General features: G+C 41.6%; 1 protein-coding gene across 1 annotated transcript in view; it reads left to right on the plus strand.

Moving 5' to 3' along the window:
• Nucleotides 1-2,153: 2,153 nt before the first annotated feature.
• LOC126402013 (interleukin-1 receptor accessory protein-like 1) overlaps nucleotides 2,154-25,170 on the plus strand; it is a 387,060-nt gene continuing 364,043 nt past the window's right edge. The window contains exons 1-3 of the mRNA XM_050063650.1: nucleotides 2,154-2,194; nucleotides 15,439-15,512; nucleotides 15,597-15,686. The gene's annotated coding sequence lies outside the window, so the exon portion shown is untranslated. The remainder of the gene's footprint in view (nucleotides 2,195-15,438; nucleotides 15,513-15,596; nucleotides 15,687-25,170) is intronic.

Here is a 25,170-nt window from a genome sequence, read left to right on the forward strand (position 1 = left end):
TGGGTTCCATGCACTTCAAGTGTATGGAAAAATCCGGCTAGCTGTTATCCTCCGATACCCCGAACGAGTTTTGTGGATTAAAAAACTACACTGGACTTCTTGTCGGCATGAGGGTCAGTAAGTGCTGTCTGTATTTTCATTCTAAAGTGGCCATTTCCTTTAAGTTATATTTACTTTACTTTAAGTTGTAGCAACTTAAAAATGAGAGCTTGATCTAAGTGTTAGCAACATAAGTATCCAAGTTAGTCTGAACAATTAATTTACTGTGTTTACTCAGAAGAATTTAGGAAACTTAGACAAATAAAGTAAACACAACAAAGAATGATTAGTTTGCAGGATTGTGTTTTTTTAATGTCAAATGAAATTGCCCTTTAAGGGATTAATAAAGTTGTCTTGAATCTTGAATCTTATTTATTTTAAACAAAATGCAATTCTGAGTATCTTAAGTGAGAGCCAGTGTCCACTTTTCAGCCTTTTAAAACGACTTTACTTAACATTTTGAAGGGGCTACATGCCACAATTTTATCACAAATCCGAATATTAAATCAAGCTTCAGACGATTTACAAGCTAAATGACAAATTCCATCAAATTATGCACATTATGCTTATGATTTAATATTCAAAACAACATTGTCAGTGTTAATATTGCTTTAATTCTGTATTCTGCTGGCTGTGAATAAGTCAGTCACATTTGTGTGTTCTTAAACATGTTAACAAAACAGAACTTGCAGATAACTAACTGTCAGACTAACCTGATTTACTTAAGTTGCTAACACTAACACAAAGAAAATAAGTTGATTTCAGTTGCCATTTTAAAGTTGCAACAACTTCATAAAATTAAGTAAATACAACTTAACTTCATGTAAACTTAACAATTAGATTATTTTGTTTTTGAGTAGGATCAACTTGACACATTTTACAGTGTTGCTACTTTGACTTAAGTCAAGGATCTAAATCCTTTTTTCCATCGCCGCTAAACACTCAGCGTTCTTCCTGCACAGATTCCCATCCAGACCACACGTTAGATCACCGCTCAGACATCTATAGTGCGTCTTTGAAATGCAGCATGTGTCTCCTCGACATAACTTTCTTCCTCTTGGATGCTCAGCCAAAATATTCAAAGTGGCTTCAATCATATCCACGAGAAACATTAGAAACTTGGTGATGGCCACCCACTAAGCTAAAGCATAAAACAACTTAACTTCAATCACACCATAATCTCCTTAAGGAGCACCGCATCCATCCACTGATGTTGTTGCAGTTTTTTGGATGTGTTAACATGTATATTGCTTTTTGGTGTGCAGTATTACCCACGCTGGTTTGTGGGCGGTGTATAATAATAGAATTTCACAAGAATTACAGATTTGGATGGGAGGCATGTGCATGATACAGTAGTCTCAAGTCAAGGTGTGCCTGGCAAAACTGTCTGAGTTTGATCTTAGCACCAGGAGTCAATGACATTTGTCTTTTAGGAATATATGACACATATCTGTCTTGCTATTACAGATATTTTTGGTGGGCTGATATTGAGAGGCATGGTTTCTTTCATCAGCGTTCTTTCATTTAAACTTTTTTTCAACCCTCTTTGAAAATTGGTGTCCACTGTTACTTCAGAAAGGCCCCACAACCTGGGCATTTACCGCATAAAGAAGCATGAGCATCCACTGTTTTCCACTCCCAACTGCACCTTTCATGTTTTCAAACGGATTGTGTGTTTCAGCCCTCCCTACACGCCAGTCTTCCTTCCCAGACAGGAAGTCATTACAGGGGCTCTCACCCCATCACAGATGGCCATTTAACACATCGCTGGCAACTGCAAATGAACCAGGAGTAGCAGCCGCTTGACTAGACCCGGCCGACTTTGCACAAATGTTTATCTCTCACTCACCTGCTGTGCTGGGATGGGAGGTGCACTTCAACCTTGGCTCGAATTTCACTTTATTTATTTATTTCTGTTTGTTTGTCACAGGGAGCTGACACTTTAAATTCAGTTTGGATTTTTTTTTTCTGCAAGGTTGTGTAGTTGCAACGGGATGTTTTTCCCCCAACCTTTTATTTCCTCATACCTTGCTGAACAAACACCATTTAGCATGGTTTCGGTGTAGCTCGGTTGAGAACTTCTGCTTTGTTTATTTTCTGTTTTGTGTTTTTTATTTTTCTTTGAGGAGCAATGGAAAGAGCTGATGCACGGCAGGTATTTTTCTTAAATCTCCTTTTGCTGCCCCATCGAAATTTGTAATAGCCATATTTGCTCTGTCAAGCTGCCTTAGCCTTTGGTGCGTTCGGAGTTCCATTGGTGATAAAACAGATAAAGCCGACTTGACAAGTTAAAAATGAGAAAGCAATTGTGGCTGACACCCTGGAGACAGCCGTCCTCTCTGCCTCTTTCTGCCTCTTCCTTCCTCTCTCTGTTTGCTCTTGTTCTCTGGAAATGCCTTGCTTGTTATTTACTATCTCTACTGAGTAAAATATTAACGAAGATACCTCTTGAGGATGTTTGTAAGTGCTGAGCGATACCACTGTAGCCGGGCTATTAAGGGGGAGAGCCTAAGCACTGAGGAATGTAAACACAGGGTCTATTCATTAGTCCCTTCCTATTAGTCCACCACTTTGGATTTAATATAGTTTATTCACTTCCCCTGTCTGGAACAGGGTGTTACTGACATATATATTGTGACTACCTGTGAGTGTTAAGGTGTGAAAACATATCAGCAAGGGGAAGGTCTAATTATTGTATCTGTTTGCTTGCATGTGTTAAGTGTTGTGTGCATGAGGGAAAGGTCGACCCAGGTGGCAGAATTAATGTTGGCAATATACGTTCCTGCAAACTACATGTTATTATATAGTGAATATGAAAATGTATGTTTCGACAACGATGTGGTCAGGTTTAGGCACAAAAACCACCTGATTATGGTAATGCTCTATCCTGGCAGGAAACAGCAATGGCTTGGTAAAAAAACCCAGCAATTTTTGTGTCACTATCCCAGGAAAGAATGTAGCTATGGGTCGGCAAAAAGCAATCGCTCTTCGTGGCACTATCCTGGCAGAAATTGCAGCAGTGGCTCAGTAAAAACCCACCACTTTTTGTGGCACTACCCCGACAGGAAACACAGCAATTGTTTGGTAAAACAAACAACAAGAAAAAAAACGGTAATTTTTGTGGCAGTATCTCAGCAAAGAATGTATCAATGGCTTGGTAAAAAGCAATCGCTTTTCGTGGCACTATCCTGGCAAAGGACACAGCAATGCCTCTGTAAAAAACAACCTCTTTTCGTGGCACTATCCCGGCAAAGAATGAAGCGATGTCTCGGTAAAAAGCAATCGCTTTTTGTGGCACTATCCTGGCAGGGAACACAGCAATGGCTCAATGAAAAACAACCATTTTCATGGCGCTATCCTGGCAAGAGACACAGCAATGCCTCTGTAAAAAACAACCTCTTTTTGTGGCACTATCCTGGCAGGAAATGCAGCAATGTCTCGGTAAAAAACAACCACTTTCTGTGGCACTATCCTGGCAGGAAATGCAGCAATGTCTCGGTAAAAAACAACCTCTTTTCGAGGCACTATCCTGGCAAGAGACACAGCAATGCCTCAGTAAGAAACAACCTCTTTTCGAGGCACTATCCTGGCAAGAAATGCAGCAATGACTTGGTAAAAAAATCAGCAATTTTCATGGCACTACCCCGGCAAAGAATGTAGCGATGGCTTGGTAATAAGCAGTCACTTTTTGTGGCACTATCCTGGCAGGAAACGGAGCAAAGGTTTGGTAAGAAAACCCAGCACCTTTTATGGCACTACCCTGGTGCAAACACAGTGATGGGTTGCCAAAAAACACCTTTGTTGCCTAAAAGCCGCTAGAAATGCAGCAATGATTTACTAAAAACCATCTGTTTTTGTTGTTTATTGGTCTTGAACAGTGGTCTGCAGCTTGGCAGGTGTCTTGCTTCGCTGTCATGCCATTCAACATCCCCTTCACCTCCTCAGCTTATATACTATGTCACTATAGAAATGTTGATATGATACATATAAAACATACAAATGTAATTTATCCATAGTTTGCAGAAACCATTTTCTTTTACTGGGCTGGGATGGCTGAATGTAAGGACCGAGCACCTTGCGTGCGAGAAATCCCCATGAGAGAGGGGAAAGAGGGGGTTGACAGAGCAGTGCTGGCAAGGCTGGGTGTCTAAATCATGACTTGGAATGGACCCTCGGCGTGGCGATTGGCTGTCACAGCCACAGATGGAGGACGGCGCCCACAGGAAAAGGATAAACTGTCTGATAAGCGCACGGTGAGGTACAGGGCTTCTGCTGGCAGACAGTCTCTTGAGAGGGGGTGGGGAGGAGGGGAGGACGCAAGAAGATGGGAATAGAAAAGGAAAACGAGTCAAGAGGGAACAGGCAACAGATGAATCTCCATCTGTGTTCAGAGGCAAGCAGGGAGAGCAGAGAGAAAACAAGTCAAACAAACACTGAGGTGCAGCTTTGGTCTCATACCTCTTGTGGGTTTACCTCTCCGAAGGAACACTTAAGTGCATTTTGATATTTCCCCATTCCACAGAGGAGGGGGCAAGATCCACTTCTGTAATAATGAGCTGGGATGAGTGGCATCAATCAGCTGCTTCAGAAGTGTAGACCAATGCAGCAGCTGCAGTAGCACAGTGTTTATTTAATCAATAAAAATTGAAAATGAGCAAATTGAAACGACGTGTCCTGTAAAAATAATGACTGTAATTCTGTCATGCGTTAGTGAAGATTGACAGAAATGTGACTGAATCTGAGGTTTAAATACATAATCCAAGTGTGGGGATTCACAGCTGCCCCACACTCCATATGCAGGCTTTATATCATGTAACGTTCAAGTGAAAGAGTGGTCATATGTGTCCTTAAAGAAACATTATAATATCTATTCAGTAATACACATGGATCTATGAATGAATCCAAATACAAATACCTCCCAGATTGACAGAGTCCTGTTTGTTATTCCCACAGCCTGTTTTGGGTTAAGTGGCTTTCCCGCCTAAGTCCAAGCTGTATGGGAGCTGGCTCCTGAAAGATGGTGCTCATGTAGGGTTGTCTGTTTGTAATATAATGTGAAATATAGAGCCATGTATTGTCGCTGCATCTGATAAGGTGACCTTAAAGTGTTATTGCCTCCCCGAAGATGAGCAAAGAAGAGACAAAATAATAAAAGGAATAGCAGAAGCTGTTACCTACGCGGAAATTACAAGTCGATATTTATGTTTTTTGTTGTCTTTTTGCTCAGTATTTACCAAACATTTAGTGGGGTCACTTCATATACAACTAAACACTGGTGATAAAGAAAAGGCATTTTCTTAAACTGCGTGAAATTCAATACACCATAAATTGGAATGATTATTTTATGGCGTGCAAAAAACAAACTAGCACAGAGCAAGCGAGGACCTGAAAAGAGACATAACTGGAGGTACTGGTTATGCTTTATTACCTTTTTCTTTCCTCTGCTGGTCTCCATGTATTTCTGCTGCTATGAATACTACTTGCCGAGCATCATGAATGTCGTGTGCTTCTATTTGTACTTCATCAAATCTCATCCCCGCTGAAAGCACATAAAAAAGAGAGTCAGATGAGACAAACGTTTGCCCCCAATCTTGTTATCAAACCATTTATAGCCCGCCAGACTGCTGGCTATCAGCTGATAACCTCCTCCATCTTTTATCAAGGAAAGTTTGCATGTTGGGAACATCTCCTGTGGGCATGTGATTGTCATTGATCCTATTTCTTTTTCTTTCTCTCTCTACTGGGAGTTTTCTCGTTTGCCTCTCCGATGAACGGAGAATCCAAAAAGGCAAGGTTTTGATTGCGTTTTGCTGCTGTTAATTCTGGCCCCCAGTGACGTAAGTTCATGAAGAATAGTCGCCTTTTTTGGATTCTTCATTTATGGTGGAGGCATGCAAGAAGAACGTTTTTTTTTTTTTCAAGGTAATAAGCAGAGAATAAGTGATGTTGTTTAATATTCAGGGCCAGTAACTTCCTCCATAGTGGTGGCCTTGGACTTTTGCAAATATATACATTGCAATATGGTTGGAAAAGTATCATCAAACAGAGAAGTCCGAGGGCGGGGGACGTTTCCTGCAAGACTGGAGCATCACAGGCAGGAACTAATATTCTCAGCCAACATCTGAGACCTTATTCTATTAAGATGAAGGCCATCCTATTTTAGTCAGGATGGCCTAACCCAGAAAAAAAACTCAAAGTTATTTAAAAAAACGGATCCCAATATCAACACACCAGCGAGTCAGAGTCGGAGTTGTGGAGTTAACAGCCTCTCCACCACCTTTCCGCTCCTTTGCGGCAGGTGGGAAGAGGCCAGAGATGAGTTTTCTCAAGATGGTGTCCAACGGGAAATGAGGAGTTAAGCTCAAGTGCCAAGAGTCATTTACATTCATGGGGACTATAGAGGTATTGAGATTGGCTTATTTGACTAAGATTGCGAGGAATCCCAATTACAGGGGGTATTTGAGCAGCTAGAAACAGGAGGTCTTGGCAGAGGTTGCATGCTATTGCCGCATTCATGTCGTATCGTAATCACAAGAGCAAGAAAAAAACAATGTTATCAATCCTCTATTTGTAATTCCTATAATATCTTCCAGAATAGCCAGTTGAGGTTAAATGTTCAGTTGTCTGGTCTGACTACAAGGCTAGTAGCGGGGGTAACCATCTTAGAAAAATGTCCCCGGGTCAAAATAATAGGAGATTTTCTGTTCTTCCCATTATGCTGATATGGTGTGAATGGAACACGTACTGCAGCTGCCGCCAGCCAGGGTGGTAATGGTGAGGTCAGCAGGTAAGACAGTCAGAGGAGGAGAGGAAGGTTAAAGAAGCAGCTCTGTCTTGCGTCTGCTAACTTAAGTGATACGTAGTTAGTCAGAGAGGTGACCCTCGAGTCTAGATCCAGATTTCCATTAGGTTCTCATAAAATCAACAAACTTCAGAGCTCAAAAATTCCTGTAGAATCCAAACAGGCATACAACAAACATTTATGGCAACTCCTGGCAGCTAAATTGAGATGACCAATCATGAAGCACTGCAGCTGTCACTACTGCACTTGTGGGTACCCGTAGAACCCTCTTTCATTCGGATATCTTGAGGTGCGAGTTCAAGGGACCAATGCCAGATGTTTCTAGCCTTACTTTGAATCAAGAGTTAGCCCCCATTCCTGATAAGTTTTTCCAACATGGTTCGTACCATATGGTTCCTTAGGTTGTCCAGTTTCACAAGATACAACTACCTTCACGCTAGCTTAAAAAGTGAGCTCTAAAAAACTGGAATGTTGGCCTCTGACGATAGTCCCCACTGGCCCCCCTTGGGAGCACCACTGCTAGTCAAACATGCTTCTTGCACTAAATATGGGTTCCTGACTTGGGCTCCTTTTATGCAAAATGACACTTAGTACTGTAGCAGACCGGTCATATGGCTGTTTGCTGAGTTGCATGTTGACTCTAATGATTGCTCTTATTCATTTTGCTAATGCTGTTGCTCTTAAACAGTTTTATCGTTAGTCAAGCCAAAAAGGAATTTAGGTTTAAGTGGTCAAAAGCATGTGTCACTAAAACTGAATTAGCCCTCAATACCCACGGGCTCACACTACATGTTTAAGCATGAATTCACACTGTTGAAACTCTATTGTTCTGTTTCAATAGCAGCCAAATGAAGCTGAGCCCGAGTTCAATCAGGAAGATTGCCTCATTCACAAATCTGTGCCCTCTACTCTGTCATTCAGCACTCATTCCTAATCAGTTCAAGCTACTCAAAGCTAAATTTTCTTCCCACGAACCACAGTTGCACAGCTAGAGATTAAAGCTGTAGACTGAAGTTGGTTCTGAGGTGTAGGATCAGACATGAGTCATTGTGATCATGCTTTATATAAGATGTTTAATGGTGTATCAGTGGGGGGCTGAATCCATTGTGTTAGTCACTTCTCAGCTGGGTGAAGTCTTTGTGTTGTGTAGTTCCAGCATGCATCCAATTACTGTCTACTGTCCACTGGTGAAGAAACTTTCAAAGGAGATTTACAGAAAGGAATAATACCTCCAGAAACACTTAACAAGCTATCCTAGCAAAGTACCTTGACATAATATCTCACCACTTGCATATTAAAGGTCTTTAGGGGCATTTTCACACCTGCCTTGTGTAGTTTGGTTTGAAACGAACCAGGGCCAATCACACTCAGTAGTTGGTACAGACCAAAACAACTGGACCGAAACCTTCTTGAAGAGGTGGCCAAGAGTCTCGACCCCTTACAAACAAACTCTGGTACAGTTTGGTGCAACACTTTTGTGGTGAGAACATAATCTGATCTCGATCTGACTCAACTGGAGGAAGCATTGCACCTTTTTTGGATGTAGCCAGCTCCTGTAGCCAGCTGCACTGTGCCTGTGTGTGTACTCTGGCTACAAAACAGCCTACGCTTGCCCTCTATTTACATCAGTGTAAACCTGTGTAGGCTGTTTTTGTTTTCGGTGATGAGCATGTCACAGTTCAGAAGGAACAATGCCCACCTCCTCCTGAATTGTCTTGTTGTATCCACATGTTATTTTCAAGCCAAAGACGTGCTTCATTTTAAATCTGTAACATTTGCCTCAAGTGATAAATGCAAACGATGTAACGATTGATGACCAGGGTGCCATGCCTTTTTTCTGACAGTCTATTATGCCTCTATTTGTTTGACGAAAACGAACGCCCATTGCTCTGAAGGTTGCCACGATATTGTACTTTTCCTTCGATGAACAAGGCAGTACCTGCCCTCCCCTGCTCTGATTGGCCTACCTTGATATTCTTACCCATGCCCTTACCAATTTTATTTATTTAACCTAACCAATCCAACCAACAATGGTAACAAGTAACTAGCCAGTTAGAGGCAGAGTAGGACAGATCATGCCTTGGCATCCAGGAAGGTCTAATGATCTGTTTGGGAAAGTGTGTTTTTTCCAAAGCAATGGGCCTTTGGAATAAGGGCATTTGTTTTCAGGCTTTCTTTGGGTCCGATGGCACATTTTTCAGACTATTGGGATTTCAGAGTAATGGGTCATTGGAACAATTGGCAGTCTCCCCAAGATCAGCCTAGTTGCCTCTCTATTGTGAAATTGTAAAGTGGCACTATCTAACTCTATCTAACACAATCTATTTCTGGAGCAAAACAGGAATCTGTGATATTACTTTTTGCTTAGTTCTGGGAGTTTTCCCACATGGAAATTTTGGCCAATTAGAATGTAGTTTTCTTGGGCATCGAAATGTAATTCCACTCAAGCACTTCTTTCAATACAGTAGCTTTTAATACTAAATATTTTCTGAACTTTTTGTGACACTTACGATCTATCCATGCTTTGATGCTGGAGAGCAAGTTAAAACCCAAATCCCAATCCATACTTGATCCTGTGAGCATAAATAATAATACAAAAAAAAAGAATGCTTGCGGTTTCCTGGGGTTGCAATCTTTCATTTTCACAAAATACCAGCAAGGTATCCATTCCCAGCTTTATTGTCATGGGATAAAGGGTTTTCTTCTCCTTTTTTAATGCCAGCAGTAGATATTGATAGCAGACAGTTAGACGATGCTCACAGTGCCACAGTCTGGACACTTATTCTGGCATCCCTTGGCTATATTGTATGTCAGAAGATGGGATGTGCAATATTCTCAGACCAAGAAATGAATCCACAGAGATTCCTTTGTGGCTTGTCCAGATAATCCTTTTGGTCAGAGAAAAAGAAACCCTCTGCCTTAGCTTGAGGCATTGGGGGGGATTCTCGAAGGAGGCAGTTTTCATTTCTATTGCGGTTTACACAATTGGCGTCTGTTTACCATGCTCTGATCCAGTTTAGAGATATGGAGTGAATGGCTGAGTAGCTCGAGTAGGACGCACTTCAGGTAAATCGGCAAAAATCTATTCAAGGATAAACTCTTTTTGCATTAATTGAATCGAAGGGAAGGAGAGGAAAATAGAGGAAAAGGAAAGGATTGGTAGGTGCCTTATTTTAAGCATTCCCTCTGCAATTTACTGTCCAGGGAGGAGTAAATATCTTTTTCATTATTTAAGTCCCCTCGGGCTGTCGGCATCCAAACCACTAAGATTTAAACTAAAAAAAATATTGTGATGTGGTCTGAATGCCGAATAAAACTGAAACCATTTCCTTATCAGAGATGTTTTCATGTCAGGATAGGTCTGTGTGTGTGTGTGTTTATGCTTATGGGCATGCATACAGGCATGTTTGTGTGTGACAAGGCACCGAGTTGCTCTCATTCCTAGAAGCCCCCCAGGCGCCGGGGAGCATCTGCAGCCCTCTCTTTTCCATATGCCCCGTGCCTCTCAGTCTCACTCAATCATTAATTCAGGGTGATTATGAATTAACAAGCCACCATCACTCTTCCCCCCGTCAGATCAGCCTGATTTTTTATCCCTTTTTGTGATTTCGGCATTAGAAGAGAGCTTCTAATTATGTAGGCAAAGCTGTCTCAGGTGGACAGCTTGGCATGATGATGCTGCGGATGCAGTTGCTGTAGTGATCCAGGGTTTTTCAATTAGAAAAATGTGTTACTTAGAATATCCCTTTAAAAATTTTCCGTCTGGGTATAGAAGTCAAAGAGTTCAGTTTTCATTTACATTTAACAGTGAGGTACAATGTGGTACAACACCACCCTTACTCTTACAGAGTGGCCAAACAAGCTCAATATGGCCACTTTGAATTACAAGAGCTTTGGATGGGAAACAAGTGAATATCTTAAAAAAGGAAAGCAGCCAAAAGTTTATTTTCCTGACATATAGTGTGTACCAAAATGCTGCAGAACCGCACATAATCTCCACTTCAGAGTATATCTCATCTCCCCAAAGTTTGTGAGACTGATGGAAGTCCTCCCCAGGTGGCAAAGAGAAGAGACCTCCCTTGAGTGGGCGGGTGGGTGGTTCACTGTGCTGCTCAAAGACACACAACAACCATGCAGATGCTTTGCCAACACGGGGGCCTGAGCACAGCCTCCTCCAGTTGAAGGGCGGTCTCCTTAATCACCATGACACCCTGCTGCTCTGTTGTTTTGGCAAAACAATGTAGAAACAAACAGACAGAGCAAACTTGATTAGATATGTTCTGTTGGGAGTGAGATTTACAAGCTTCAAGCTGCTTTTTTAGGGTGTCTGACACTGGATCACATGAAATTGCATGATATTTAAGTGCTCCTGAACAATAGGTTTTAAGTTTTTGGAGTATTCACAAGATCAAATGAATCTACACAACCTAAAAACATTTTTTTCCATAATTTACATTTAGATTCAACATACATTCACTTCTGATTTTCTTTAGGGACTGTTTGTTATTTATGAAAGGAGAGGGGGTGGTGCAAAAAAAGGGCATGTCAAAAAAAAAATATAAGCACTGTTGGATTGAAGTTTTTTTTATTTTGAAGCAGGGGAGGAGCATACAAATTTAAATGGTTTTATTTTGTATTATTTTACCGCAGATTTTTTTAAGAAAACTTGCAGGTTTGTAAGGCATGTTTTCTTTAAAAATCGCCCAAATGACGCCATTTATCGTAGCCAGAAACTGTAAAAACAAAAATTATCATTGGATTTTCAAATTTCCGCTGGTCCTTGGACACTTCATGTGCTGCCTAACGGCTGGGCTCCTCCGGGCACGTCAGCGGCGCGACACGCCTGCAGCGCGAGTCCCATAGCAGCTCGCCCCCCTGTTAATCAATTACAGCGGCTCCACCGGCAACGGGAGCAGCGCGACAACTCTCTATTTTACGCGGCTCTTCTATTTTTGTCGCGCTATGCTCCCCTTCGCGACCCTCCAGCAGATAAAAACTACATGAAATAGTGTGCTAAACGAGCACAATGTGTTTGTAAATGAATAAACCTTTATCAGTGGTGATATGTGATGATTTTTTAAGCATTTACCCATGTTTATCCGTGATCCTACCGTTTAAACTATGTATTTTTATACAGTTGAAACTGTTTATTGTATTATATGGAACCCTGCATAAAAAATAAAAAAAATAAAAAAGTCAATAGGCCTATGCAGGCAATGAAGCCGATCCAAGGGGTGGAAAAGTACTGATGCGAGGTGTGTGGAGTTTGCTACCTGCTTGTTGCTGGGTAGGAACAGAGTGGGTGGTTCCTACCTGCTTGTTGTTGGGGGTGGAAAATGCTTTAACTTACCCATTTCATGCAGCCTACATGCAGCCTCTCGGCTCAGCAAACGGTCAACAACCCCGCTGGCTTCTCTACGTGTCGCTTCCGTACGCTGTCAGTGGAGCCCAAATGAATACGCCGCGACACTACGCTGACGTGACGCTTAAGTTTGCAGCCGGTGGAGCCCGGCCGTAAGGCCCTTATCACACAGAAAGTGTTTTACCAACTGGAGGCAGCTTTTTGTAATAGTTTTTTTCTTTTTTTCTTTTTTTAGGAATTGAGCTTTTTGCTAGCTGTTTTTGCGGTGCACCTTGAGTTTCTTTGCTCCAGGCGCTTGCCGTTTATGCCGGAGCGCTCTGAATACTTGGAGCTGAAAAAACTTAAGCTCAACAATAAAAAGGCGCAGCAAGGCTTTTTTTTTTTTTTTTTTTTGTTACCAGTGGCATTGAATTAAAAATTTTACAACCTGCAACCACTTTCTGTGTAACGCCTCCATCTGAAAAAAAGATAACCAAATCTGTGCTTAAACCATTTGCACTAACTAACCAGCATGCACGACAAATGAAGAATGAAGGCTTTTGTCCACCTCTAGGATTTTGTCAACTTTCAACCTTTTAATTTTCAAACATCAGAGGGTAAGTTTTAAAAATCTAAAAACTAATTACTGGTGGTGTGAGTGTCGTGCATTTTCCGCCAGTCACTCAGGGAGGCCGAAGGAAAAATATTTGTAGCTCGGGGGAGGGTCAAAAAAACGGCAGCCGACCCTATCCTGTGACAAATAAAGAACAGTCCCTCAACATAATAAAATACTGTCTTGACATGGTCGTCAAATTCTGCTTTTGAGCTTAATTCTTAAAGGTGAGAGTTATGACAATGTAACTCTGCAGTGTACATAAAAATATTGTCAAGCTACAGTTAAGCCTACTAAACAATCTTGAGATTAAACGCTCATTTTTGTGGCGTTGTTGCCATCTGCTGGAATGGCGCAGTAGAGCTGGCAACACACGCGTTAACGGCGTATTATGTCCTACAAGGCTGCCGTACTGCGGCTCGACGTCAACCCGGATGTATTCGGGAAGGAATATAATATTACACCTAATGTAAATTATATTGAAAGGCTTAAAAAGTAATAACTACATATGTGTATTTTTAAATATTATTAAACTTGCTGACTGAATGAAGCTTTGTGGTTGGTGGGGCGCTGCGCGTGCACCCTCGCCCCAGCTGTTGCAGTTGTTAAGTTAATTAGTGTTGACAGGACGTGACTCTGCGAAATTTGGGAATATTAAACATACGTTTATCGGACTTTTCGGCGTTAAGCGGACTTATTTAAAGTCTCAGAGGAAATATTTGTGTGCGCAATGCGAATTTCAACTCTCAGAGGAAATATTTGTGTGCGCAATGCGAATTTCAACACAAAATAACGGAACGTTTGCGTGAGAAAATGGCGTCGCGAATCTGCCGTTGGAATTTCATAAAGCTCAGCAGCAGGTGAGTGTAGTGTACTCCTAGACAACGGTGACATGGCAGCAATAATATATATATATATATTTGTTTCCGTTATATTTTATTGCATCTTGCTAGCTGTTAGTGTGCACATTTAACGGTACACAGGTTGTCCAAACAGGTTGTTGCGAGGGATTATATGACTGTAGTTAGCCTCCCAATGGAAATGTGCACTTGGCCGCGGGAGCGCGCATGCATACAGTGACGCAGGTAGAATATTTATTGTGTCGTTTTCACATTGTTGCTTATCAGTGAGGTTTTGCAAAGTAACACATATCTCATTTAGCTGTTTTATTCTCCTCTGTGTGCTTAAAAATATTATTAAATACTTCAAATCTTTTTCCTCATATAGAAAACGTCTGTCTTGATAATTTGACAATATTAAAATTGACCACAGGGTCCATTACTTTGCTCTTCTATGCCCCAAACACACTGTAATTAAACCTTTTATGAGGTATGTGTTCATTCAAATAACCTACCCGGTCTGTACTGTAAAATCAAGATCACTGTAATCATATTAACATAACAGATCACCTCAATTACACCTGCTTGACTTAAAATGTACATTACACTGAATGCAACACTCTAAACAAGACTGTGACCTTACAACCATTGAAAATGATAACATGCCTTTGGGTATTGTAGTAAATGATTCTGAATCCTGCCTTCTTAAAGGGTAAATACTAATAATAATCACAAGGCAAGAGGTCTAATCAGGAAAAAAAGAAGTGGAAACACCTGTGTCGGTTAGACATGGGGGTAGGGGGTTTCATTTTGGATGTGGATGTCGAGATTTGTCTTAACTTTTGAAAATAATAGTCCCTTACCTGTCCACTAACTGCTTCTGCACATCACGTGACTGATCTTGCTATCTGCTAATTTTACTTTCTGAACTTTTGCTTTCTTTTTCATAGTCACACAAGCAAAAGAAAGACATAGAGGGGTGACAAGTAAAATAGTCCTAGATGAAAGCAGTTATTATGGGACCAAAGATTTGTCGTTGTAGCATTGTAATATTAAAAATAGGAATAGAAGAAGAACTTAGTAATAAGATTTCTTTTCAGATAGAACATCTTTTAAAATAATTTCATTTGTGAATGTGTTGGAAAAAGAGCTCATGTGAGGAATAGCGATAGCCTGCGCCGTGTTTGAAATGCCACACCACCTGCTCGTGCTCGCTGCTCTTCTCACCACAGCTGGCCACATCTGCGGGATTTTTTTCAGCACATGTCCAGCCTTTGCAGTCCGCTTTATCGAGCCTGTCTGGTTAAAAGGAGTTTTCCACATCCAAAGCAGGGGTCCAAGGACAGAGGGTGTCTATCTGTACAGATTGTAAAGCCACCTGAGGCAAATGTGTGATATTTGCCAAATAAAAATAAAATCGACTCGACTGCCAGCGCCCCATCTGCAATCTGAGCCATGCACCACTCACATTTCACCAAACAATTTTAGTTTGGAAAAAGTCTATAAAAGACTCCAATAAATGTTGTAAGAGTGTGACAGATGTTTATAAATGGCAGCTTGGTGCGAACAGTAGACTGTCCAGCACATTACAAGTTGCACACACACAGCCTTGAAGAAAGGGGTGGAAAAAAACAAAACAAAGTCTGTGCCACCAACATCTGCTGCTGGTCTGGTGGGACAGGGCCAGCCCGCCCTGTGCAGACCCCTATTACCAGGCTTTGATGTTGCCATAAGGCTCTGTGAGATGAAGTTATGTACATGTGCATGTTGATGGTTATAATTTTGGGTTAATATTTTCCCTCAGAACTCAAGGACACCTCTGCTGCCCAGTGTGCAGAGACTTCTTCATGTCGAGGGACTTTTAAATATGGTAAAAAGGTAAGGTAAAAAACTATCTGTTGAAATTTGAGAAGAAAAAGACATTGTCACAAGATATAATTAAACTGTTCTCGTCCATCCCAGGAACTGGAAATGATGATGCTGCAAGCAAGGAAGCAGAATTCTCTCGCTCTGCTATTTCAGCACTCAACCAGAGGAAGCTACATGCATCTGGTGAGTCCAAAAGTTGCTTGATTCTCCCTTGGGTGCTGTATCAAAAGTTAGACTGGATATGTAGAGAGAACCCAATTAGACAGATACAGTTTGTGGGAGATGGAGTAGGAGTGATCCGTCTCCCAAAGGGCTAAGAATATGGACTGCGTTCAATTCTTTGCACCATTGTAAGAGCTCCGGAGTGCTCAAGTGTATTTTGAGGTGACATTTTTAAACAATGGGCCTTCCTTAAAGGATGAGCTACAGGAGTCTGACTCACTGGACAAACTACAGTGGTCGAGTGTGCTGTAATGAGCTGCAGGGGTTTGACTTGCTGAGCTAGCAGTAGTTGTCTGACTCAAATGACAAACCACAGGGTTCTGGCAGAGATGGCCTCCGAATGCGTCGTCGTCTTCCAACTCTTCAGGTTAAAAATTTCCCTTCACATCATCAGCCTCGAACATCTCTCGGCCACATTCCTCCTCTTCTGCCAAACACTGTTACTGATGCTTCTACCTCCCAAAAACGTCATGAAGTCAGTGTTTCTCGGTGCATTACTTCTGTTTAAGGCAACTCATGTTCCTCAAAATAAATACATGATAATAAATAAATAGCCACGAGATACATATTGAAGTTTCCCTAAAATATAAATATAAGGCACACAGTTATTACACAATAGAAAAGTACTGAGGAGCATGATGAATAAGGACAGCCGGAGGGAGAGATGGCAACACCAAGGCCACACAAGGTTATTTAAAATCTTCCACATCATCCAATTTAAAATGTGCCTACACATTAAAATCCTTCTTTCCTTCGCACAGCTCCAGTCCTGCATGAAAGTTAACTAGGAAACTGTGTGCCCAAGAGTGTCTTATTTGGCCTGAAGTCCATGTTTGAAGAGCTAAACAATGCTCAAGAATTTAACAGTTTTGTACTCAGAATGAACATAGTCCAGCCTTAGTGAGCAATTAATACGAAGTGATGTGTTTCTTTTAAGTAATGATTCTAGCATTTGGATGTTTTAATGCCTTGTGCTTTCAAAATATTACGCAATTGTTGTGGGGTCTGTGTGTGTGTATTTATGCTATGTAGCCCCCACTGAGTAAGTCTCTCTCAGTTGAGATGTATGTGTTTAGCAGGAGAGAGAGAGAGAGAGAGCATTGCGTTAATATGAGTAAAGCTGATTTAGGGAGGATCCATTCACAGGACATTTCTGAGGTGGGTGCCTATGCAGGTAGAATAATGTTTTTTACAAAATGATCTTTACGAAGATCCACTTTCTAGCCGTTTCCCGACTTTACCACAGTATCACACAGCCATCATAAGCGGATTGAGTTTACTCAATCATGGAAGCACAGATGCCATTATTCTGAGCATGTTTGTCACTTAATCATGAGCCAATAACATCGACTGTAAAAATAATGGACGAAGCTACTGTGACGTCATCTGTTAGTTTGTGGACTCCCATTTGAAGCGTCGAATTTGGCAGCCCTCTTGGCTTTCTGGAGCCAGAAGTGACGATATTTGGGCCTGACTGAGAAGCGGAGGACACTATCAGCAGACAGCCTGTCGCTGATTGCGGCCCATGCTGAGTTATGCAACACTTCAAGCCTTAATTAAATGTAAATGGGTGAGTTCTTTAAAAATTCACCCTCCTGCACAGTTGTCATGAACGAGGAAATTAACAAAACCGTTTTTTGTGCCAGACTGTAAACATGTTGGGCATTTTAACATGGAGGTCTATGGGGGTTGACTGGCTTCTGGAGCCAGCCTCAAGTGGCCATTAGAGGAACTGCAGGTTTTGGCACTTCCACGTTGGCTTCCTTTTAGTAGACTGCCTGCTGGGAAGAGAGTGGAATAGTGTTGTCAAAAGTATCTCAGTTAGGGATGGGAATTGATAGGATTTTATTGATATCAATGGCATTATCGATTCTGCTTATCGATCCGATTCTTTATCGATTGCCTTATCGATTCCTCCTGTGAATTAATGATATTGAAATATGAATATTTGTGTTTACTACAGTCATTCTGCTGTTTGGTGCTACTTATCAAGAGAAGAAAAACCATTGCTGTCATCTTATGCAACTCAAATTCAACCATGTGATTTTCCCCCTGTAGATACGTACTGCGAAATCCACTCCTCCATTGTTTGGCCTGCAGAGAGGTCGAAGTTGACCTCAAATGTTTCCACTTTGTTGCAGTTTGTTAGGATAACTCACCCCCACACCTCACACGTGGAGCTAGCCTGAAATCAGACAAAACTGTCAACCTTTGTAGAGAGGGTGGATTCAAAAGTATGGACCCAGGCAAATGTAGAGGGATGCTTGGATGTCATCAGTGTAGTGTACGGTTATCATGCGATTGCTAACAGATTGCTTGGTTTGAGCTTTCTGTTTTATAATCTTGTTTTAGGCTGCGGTGCAAACCTAAGTCACATTGTTAATTACCACGTATGTTTGCTTATTGTTTGTGCTGTGGGTTTGACTTTGTGACTTCAGCTGCCAGAAGTCGTATTTTGGATATGAGTTCTGGCAGAAACCACAGAAAAGACTTTTTTATTGCCTCTGTCTTGGTCAGACTATTTTACAGAAGACATTCAGAATGGTAGATCCTGTTGCAGTCTGACTGTGAATGTGTTGAATGTGTTTTAATCTCTCTCTGATTTCACCCTTTGGCCCTGTCTGTGTGTGTATCAGATAAGAGAGCTACCTTTTAATTTGAGCAACATAAAGCTCTTAAGTGAGAATATTTTATGCACCATCCATAGTGTGATTGTAAATAATAGGAGGATAAGTCCCAGGTCACAAAGTAACCTGTTAAATGAAGCTTTTTCAGATGCCTTTCGCGAACATTTTCATGTGAAATGGCCTGCTTTTAGGAAACATGGTGAGACTTTATCCAGTGTTGGAACACTGGGAATGCATACACGGAAATATATAACCGCCACTTTTATCTGTGTTGTTAATTTATGCAGTTTTCGACCGTCATGAAGTTGCCACGGCAGTTTTGTTGGAGTTACAGAGTTGTGTAATCATTCTGCCGGTGCAGTCGTCTTCCTGCATTTACCCACATGCTGTCCTTGAGATGAAAAAGCATTGCTGAGTGAGAGCTGCTAACCTTGGATGTGAAAGATTGTCATTCATTTCAGAGAGCTTATGATAATAGCTGCCCCTGCCCCTGGTTTGTGAATGGGGTCATGTATCTGCTGGGTCTTTTTCTCCCACCCTCGGCCTCCCCAGTCCCCTCCCACAATTCATCTCTGGGAGTTTAATTCACTCTTGCTGGGAGCACGTACTCAGATAGTTTGATTCAGACAAGGGAAACCATTAGGAGCACTGTAATGCAGTTTTTGGCAAGAGCGAGACCCAGGCATTCATTACGTTGGTCTTTCTTTATTTAGGAGCAACTTCATCAGCAAGCCCTTGTCATTTAAGGACAAAAAAGCATTTTTTTTCCTTTAGATTTTATTTGTTTTTTACAGACTCGTTGCCAGCAGGAGAAAAAATAGAACAACATTTCAAGTCTGCCTTCTTCGTCACTGCTGTATCATGATGATAAATTAAAGAACAATCCACTGATTGCCATTTTCTGTTTCTTTGGCTTGTGTCCCTCTTTTGTAAAATGAATTGGGCAGCCTGTTCAACCCTGAATTATGCATTTAATTTTTCGCCCAATAGAATTGCACTCATAAAACACAGTGCTGAAGTGAAGATTTTTAACATGCCAAATGTAGCCTGGCTGTAAGGAAATTGATTGCTGAAACCCAACAGGCGAAAGCTAAAATTCATGTGTTATCACCACTTGTCTGTGACTAAGTCAGTGGTTCTATAATTTCAAATTTAAGGCCATGGCATGTATTTTTATTATTATTTATGAGAAAGACGAGAAGAGAAGAGTGGCTTTTAGCTTGAGGTCTAAAGTAGTTGACAGCACTAATACACACTATTCTTCTGTTGACATGAAAATAAACTCTTCGTACCAAATGAGCATCTGTATTCCTCTCCCCACACACTTTACTCGCTCTGAGTGCCTTCTCCTGAAATTGCTGCTTGCTCATAGCAGCCTCTTTTCTCGTGACGTGATCTGGTAATCCATCTTCAAAGCCCCCCCCTCCCTTTCCGTCTTTCGCTCTCCTGGGTTAACGTAGGCGGATGTGCTGTAGCCTGAATATCATATGCATGAAAAATTTGCCATCCCTGCACTTTTTGGCTTCGTATGTTGTAGCGCCGCAGTTGATGGATAGAATGTGTCACTTGGTGCAGTGCTCAGGGCAAGAGGCATGCTTTTGGAGGTGGGGGTTTGTCCCTGAGAGTCAGGGGACTGGAGACAGGAAAGTAAAGGCCAAAGACCTGGGCGCTTTGTTCGCGTTAACTACCGTGACCTGACAGGGACACAAAATTCACAAGAGACGGAAGTGTCTCTGGATTGTCTCGGCTGAAGTCCCAGACAAAAACATGTATTATTTAATCTCAGCTGCAACAGCTGAGTTTTGAAAAGAGCACTACTGAATATGTGCAGCACCAAAGACGACACTCTTACCTTACGTGTTGAAGTTGTCGTGGTTTAACTTTTGCAGTTGATTTGAAATGTTTATGCCTAGAGAGATGCACGGCTGGTGTTGAGCATTTTAAAACGCAAATAAAACTTTCTGTAAGTGCTTTATTTGCCTTGTGAGATTTAAAGGATGTGTATCCATAATGAATATTATTAGCTAGGTACAATATGGAGAAATAAATTGTAAATGTCATGACACAGAATGCTGATCTGTGCTATTTAAGGCTGCAACTGATTATGTATGTGTGTGTGTGTGTGTGTGTGTGTATGTGTGTAATTTTCTGGGGACTAATCAGTCCAGAGCTACAATCATTTAACGAGATCTAGTGCAATATTAATTTGATGAAATCCATACTGTATCAGTGCATTAAACTGCCGAGTCCTCAGTATTTTACAAGATATCCCATTCAGGGATGGACCCGGCCTCAGAGCTGACAGGTCAGATCCAAAGTGTGGCCATGACTCGCTATTCTGAGCAGGCAATGGGCAAGGCGGCCTTCAGCACTTACAGGTCCTGATGATATTATTTCAACAGGCTCTCAGTGGTGTGGAGAGTCATTGCAGTGGTTGAGAGCTAATGGGCCAGATGTAAGAGCCACCTGGCCAGCACCAGACCTCCGTATGCTGCCGTTGACAGAGCCAGTCATGCAGAGCCGAGGCTCTGCTGTCTGCTGCTCCCTGTTTCTCAGACACAAGGCTTATTGCAGCTCATTTAGAAGAGCAGCCGCGCTCGTAACGGTGACATTCTTTCACAACTTTTTTGTGCACCCGAGTGTGGAATCTGAGCTGGCATTTAAAAGTAATGTTTTTGGTAATTATAACTTAGAGCCGGTATTAATATTTTTTTTTCTTATTATCATGACATTAACACAACTTGACCTGTAAAAATAGAGGTCACGGTGCAGAGCTCTGAAACCAAAATTCATCACTTTTAATCAGCCGCAGGCAACGTGTGAACACACTCCAAATTTCTGTCTATACATACCCAAGACGCAGACACGCTGCTATATCGGGGTATATGGAATGAGCAGTGCTTTTGGCAGTCGGCCCATTTAATTCATTTAACACTGAAGAAAACAGAGCACCTCTGGCAAACAGGGCAGTGGAAAATAGAGCCGTGAATCTTGATTGTGGAGGTAAATGAACAGATAGGTCTGGAGGTGTGTCATCTGTCTGTGAGCAGAGATGCATTAGTGTGGATACACCCCGTCACTTGTGCGTCCCCAGTAACCTCACGGAGAAAGTGCATGACGCAGGTTTTCCTTTTGGATATTTGCTCGCCTAATATGTCATGAGAATGTGTCTGGATATACAGACGATATAAAAGAAAATATCCAAAGTTGCACTTCCCAAGACAAAGGCATAATTCAAGCATAACTCCAGGCAAGCAATAATATTGTAGACAATGTAAGGCAGCGTGGTATGTATGTATACTTGTTTAAATATTCATGGCGAGAGGGCAGGAGTGGTGTGTGGCTGGAGATTTACACCAGCAATAAGTTTGTGTCAGCGCAGAGGTCGACATTACCCTGGAGCAAACTTACAGAGCTGTGAATCGGAGATGATAGCCTCCCACCAGCGGTGACCTCTTAAACTGCTCAGCTATTCAAAACACTCTGACCTGTGAGTCACAGCTTTGACCAGAAAACCACACACATTGCACAAGTTTAATATTTATCTCAACAGAAAACATATCCAGATCAAAATCAATAGTAATAATAATAATTGTCGGGGAATAACTGTAGAAGTGCTGTGGGACATCCTCTGCTCTATCCCTGGGGTGAGAAGTAGAAAACTCTGTGCAGTCTTGAATCTGCAAACACAGAAATATGGATAGACACAGTTGGCGTCAGTTGATTTATAAATCTCACTCATTAAATCGTGTGCACACGGATAATAACGAATCAAACACCTGTGTCTGCTCCTCCAGTCTGTCAGTGAAAAGAATGACGAGGAAGAAGTGCTGATTTACAGAATGAGATTAGTGAGAGGCCTTCAGCGGTGTCGGAGCAGCAATCTTTATGCACGGTGATTGCACGTTCCTTCATTAATGTGTGTGTAAACTTTCAGCATCAAGCATCGTAAAGGTATTTAGCAGTCATTTAGAATATTATAAGTATTATTTCAGATTTAGATGCATAATTACTATGACGTTATAGCACATTAGGATATCTTAACAGGTGAGTCAGATTGAAACTGACTGTGCAAAATAAAAAGCACACTTGACTATATCACACTCACTCTAGAAAACAGTTTATATTAGGTGCACTCATTCTCACCACTTCTTTTATAAACACCCGTTTGTGTACAGTAAACGGTGTATTCAGTAGCTGTCAGAATCATTTATACATCCCGTCTTTTTGATGCTGCGTACATTCTTTACATAGAGTATGTAAAGGCTTTTGATTTATTCTCCCAGCTGGGTTTCACATCAAAATTCAGAGGCTGACGGGAGGTGAAGAGTATGTTCTGTTTGTCTAACTCAGCAGGTATAGATAGGTGCTCACATGAAATAATGATATTATGACATTTAATATTAATGATAAATAGAAAGGGAATGGACTTCTCTGAAAAACTGCAAATGTACGCACCTTATCGATCTGTCTCTAGAAGAAAAAAGGGGTTTAAGAAAAGTCAGAAGGCTCCTGTGCCCTTCTCACCCCAAGCCCTTAAATGTGCCTCAGCCAAGAGACAAACTGCTCTTAGGAGACGTGCACGGTGAGACGTAAACACCAAGGTACATCGGCCCTGTGCTCATCTCTGGCACTCCATCACCCATCACTGTCTGGGCCTGCCCCTCAGTCTTTAAATCTGGAGCGACAGGGTGTCACTGGGAAAACCCATTGAGCACACTGCGGGACGACGGCTTCATGCCCTTCTCCATCACACCTTTGTTCCATCCTCCTCTCCGAGCCATGACAAGGTAGGGGACAAGTTATCACACCCGTCAGCTTTATGAGTCCCTGTCTGCCTGTGCCGCGGTAATAAAGTCATTGTGCTGCTTCTTCAAAATGGGGTGAGTCGGAGCAAGTGATGGGAAATTGGTCAGCAGAGTGTCGTTGAGGGGCAAAAAAGTACAGTTTGCACCAGTGGCTTCTTTGGATGCATTGTTGGTTTGATTAATAATATAAGGAGAAAACCCTCATTCCTCCAGAGTATTTTCCACCTGGGAAACAGGCCATAAAAGCCCAAAATAGCCCCGAATCCTTCAAAGCTCAATGAGAGGGGACTCTGTATCTGTTGTCAGAGTGATTTTCCCTCATGTAAATGAGCTCATATTAAGACTGCTGAAGGAATCTGGAATAGTATTTACCTTGTGATGAAAATTAAAATCTCCTCCAAATTACTTTATAAATAATACTGTGTCATTCCTAACCTGGCTACATACACACTGCTGTCAATCATATACTAAAATCTCCATGTCCTCTCTTCTGGGTTCAGAGTTCACACTTAATTTTCCGATATGACAGCTCACTAAGAGGATTCCTTCATTTCAGCAGAGCTCTGGAGATTTTTTTTTTTGAGAGGGAGAGAGAGAGAGATGTGTTAGACAGAATCTGAACCCGACGGCCTGCTGTGCACTGTGAGGAGTAGTAATTGTGTGAGCAGTAATTGCACTCTCTGCATCTGCTAGGGAGAATAAGGGCCATCATTGGGTCAGATGCCTACCACCTCCGGGAACATTTAGTCAGTTGCAGCACATGCGAATACTAAGTTCAATGGACGTATACAGTGTATAGAGTAGTGACGAGACAATGTGTTCCAAAATGTCTCCCATCCAGTGTAGTGTGCAGTCCTTTCATACGCAGCATCTAAGTAATTGTACATGATCATATCCATTTTGCAGGATTATTCTGCAAGTGCACTCAAAGTATTCAGTGGCCATTTTGTGCTAAGCCCACCTCTGCCAGAGGTTCATTGAGAGGGTTGTTTGTCAAAAGCATTGCATTAATTGTTGAACTTGCAGGGGGTGTTGTGCACCTGGAAATGAGGCCATTTGTATTACCTGTCATGTTAGTATTGAAAAAAGAAACAAACAAAATCCAGCATGAAAGTGGCTGGAAATTACCACACTGCTGGAAGTAATGGCGCATGGTTAACAGATTTTTTCAACAGACAAACAAAAGAGATAATGGAAATAATTGTTATTTGCAGCCCTAAACCAGTGGATGAAAAGCATTTCCTTTGGTCGACCAAAAAACTCAAAGCCGAAATAAGAATATGCCCCAAAACATAATCTTTCTCCTGATGCAAGGCGGTTCAGTCAGTGTGTCTGACAGTTGAAACTATCTCCCAAAAATAGAAGGCTCAAGTCTGTCATGCTGTCAAAATATCAATCCTGGAGGAGTGCTACTGACAGATTAGGACGCTGCATTTACATAACTGTCACCTTCTGGACCAGAAAAACGCAACCAGTTCCTCATACTGTCGGCATGAGTCTGTAATTCATTACCAACTGGAGGATTTGTGTTATGTCACTTACAAATCTGAGCTGATCATTATTAGAAGCCACAATAATAGAATCTATATTGTTTTTCTTGATACTGTTACAGTGTGATATTTCATTTATTCTGAGTGGTGCATGGTTTCCAAATGCCAGAGGCAATACATGCTCTACAAAGGGAACTAGATTGGAGGCAATTGGAACAGCATCTAACACAGTGGACCCAGCTGACTGGATCAGTTTGTTCATATCACTCTTGATGAAGTGAGACTGAAAAGCCACCGAGGGTCATTTATGTTAGTCTGGTTTTGTAATGGCTTTGGTATTTGGAAGTTGTACTTTAAATCAGCGATGGGTGCGGTGTTTCCCCGCTGAAGCATTAACTTGTTAGCTTTTTTTGGAATGTAATGTGATTCTTTATGTGCCAAGTTAGATTTACGAGGCCGTGCAGAGCCAAAGGAACGCATTTAATTTTAAACAACTGCAAGATTTCAATGGAATGTGGAT

The sequence above is a fragment of the Epinephelus moara genome, chromosome 15 (genome assembly GCF_006386435.1).
Source record: "Epinephelus moara isolate mb chromosome 15, YSFRI_EMoa_1.0, whole genome shotgun sequence".
Classification (NCBI taxonomy): domain Eukaryota; kingdom Metazoa; phylum Chordata; class Actinopteri; order Perciformes; family Serranidae; genus Epinephelus; species Epinephelus moara.